This window comes from Penaeus chinensis, chromosome 21, assembly GCF_019202785.1.
Source record: "Penaeus chinensis breed Huanghai No. 1 chromosome 21, ASM1920278v2, whole genome shotgun sequence".
Classification (NCBI taxonomy): domain Eukaryota; kingdom Metazoa; phylum Arthropoda; class Malacostraca; order Decapoda; family Penaeidae; genus Penaeus; species Penaeus chinensis.
In genome coordinates, this window is record NC_061839.1 from 26,353,725 (window position 1) to 26,356,224 (window position 2,500).

The 2,500-nt window shown below is 29.0% G+C and overlaps 1 protein-coding gene across 2 annotated transcripts in view; it reads left to right on the forward strand.

Moving 5' to 3' along the window:
* LOC125036558 (secreted frizzled-related protein 5-like) overlaps positions 1 to 1,882 on the forward strand; it is a 33,182-nt gene extending 31,300 nt beyond the window's left edge. For both annotated transcript variants that reach the window (XM_047629261.1, XM_047629262.1), the window contains one exon: positions 1 to 1,882. This exon is cut by the window's left edge and continues 641 nt beyond it. The gene's annotated coding sequence lies outside the window, so the exon portion shown is untranslated.
* The last annotated feature ends 618 nt before the right edge of the window (positions 1,883 to 2,500 follow it).

Consider the following 2,500-nt stretch of genomic DNA (forward strand, 5'->3'; position numbering starts at 1 on the left):
AAACAGAGACGGAGAAAAAAATCGACCCGACGGCCAGTAAACCCAGTGACAACCTTCGATTATTATCATTAGTTCAGTTTTTTTCTGAGTGATTAATTATCTTGTTGATCATTTTGAATTGCTCTGATGTTATAACTGTGCCATGATCTTATACTTGTTGTTAGAGGTGATTTCCAATTGTTTTCAAAAATATTTTGTTTATATTTTTTCATGTAAAAATATATTATAAAATCACAGAAACTGGGCGACGGAAAAGAAGAGAGAAAATAAGTGAATAGACAATAGATGTACAGCATGTGACGTATAAAATGTAGATAGGCCTAGGGATAGCGTGTGTAAAAGATGTTCTTTTGTTTCACTACTGTCTTTTTGGATATTTTTTTTTTCTCAAAATAAACCACGCATAATTTCTCAGCCAATAATACTTCATACAAAGCTCTTTCACACATAGTGTATGTTGTGACTTTTTTGTAATGGTGTGGCAAGTGATCTATATCAGGGGTCATGCGTGTAACTCTTTATATTTAAATAGATATTGTAAAAAAAATGACCTTTCTAAAGACTCAATCGGTCTTTTTTTTTTTTTTTTTTTGCTAACTGACTGACCGAAATGAGTGATCTAAAAAGTAGGATTAACTTAATTAAAAGGAGGTAATAATTACGGTATATTATATTCACGCTAGCTGTGTGAGGTAAAGTATAATTCATAGCTCATTGTCGTGTGCATTTCCCTTGTCTTACTTCTATTTTATTGCTATTTCATTTTCTCTTATACTCATCTTCTGTTTTTCTTTTTCATCATCATAGAATTCAAACTTGATAATGAATAATTCAAAATGTCTTTTTTTTTCACTGAGGAATTTTTTTAGATACTTTTTTGTGTGATAATAAAAAATAAGAGGTATTGTAGACGTAACAGTGTCATTACAGATAACTGTGTTTTCGGGTATTAAACAAAGAAATAATTTCATTTGAATGTGTAGTTATTATTGGATACTCTAAGAATTAACTCGTAGGTTATAAATGGAAAAGGATGTTTTTATTGAGCCGGCAAAGTTACTGATTGGGTATCTGCTCCTATGACGTCAGAGCTCCCTGATTGGTTGATGGGAAGTCCACTTACGTCATCGCTATACCGGTTTCTATTGGTCGATGAGGAAGGCCCATGTCGCATTCTGATTGGCTGAAAGGGAGTCATTATTTATGCCAGCACTGTGGCGTCTTCCGATTGGCTACGGAGGCTAATTAAGATCATTTGGAATCGAGTTACATGAAATTAACCTGAGATCTAGAAATAGCTCATAAAATACATTTCAAAAGATGAACGAATAGTAAATTAAGAAATGGGTATACATACATGTACATCATACAGAGATGCACACAGATAGAGATATAAGATCACCAATGGCGATAATTTTCTGCAAGACAAAAGACGCTCTCTTATCAGCCAGCAACGAAAAATGCCGGTCAAGTGATCGTTTCCCTCAAACTATCGAAGAAATGAAATCAAGAAGTACGTAAATATTAGATAAGTAAATTTTATATGTATTTATATATTAAGTTTAATAATACCCATATTCCGAAAGAAAACAAAAACAGCGATAAACACATTATTTTTTTTTTAAACTCGAATAGGCTCAACAACATTTTTTTTATTTTAGAAGACAAAAAAAAAAAAAAAAATGTCGAGTGACAGAAATTAGGAAAATGGTCCTTATCGCATGTCAGATCCCTTTCCAAAAGCTTTTAATGACACCCATCCATCATTTGTTTTCCTTAAATCATTTTTAAACCGAGGGGAGACAGCTCCTCATAAGTCATAAGTCATTGTTTAGGTGTAAGTTGGTCTCTGTTAGTTATAGGTCAATAAATATAATTATCATATAGTGTTTCATTTCTATCCAAAAACGAATATTTTTGGGATTTTTTTTTTTTTTTTTTACATGTTACGTTGTTATTATCATTATTTTATTTGATATTGTTATTATTTATGATAATGATAACGACGATTTTCATTAGCACTTAATCAGCTATTATTCTTATTACGATTATTACTACCGTATTTATTATAATTAGTTTGTACACTTAATTAGCATTACTTATATCAATTACATATATAAGTCTCATCTGGTTTGGTATTTTGTAATGTTATTGTTTTATTGTTATCATAATTTAAATATTACTATCATTATCATCATTATTATTATTGAAAGTAGTAGTAATATCGTTATTATCATAATTAATGTTATTGTTGATAACAATAATTATTATTATTATCATCATTATCATTATTATTATTATTATCATCATTATTATTATTATTATTACTACTACTAACATAATTCTCATTATCATTATCATCATTCATATTATCAACATTATTATTATCATTATTACGATGATGATAATCATAATCATAATTATTATTACTAATATTATCACCACTATCATCATTACAATTAGTAATAGTTATGGTAGTTGTCATTATTATTATGGTTCT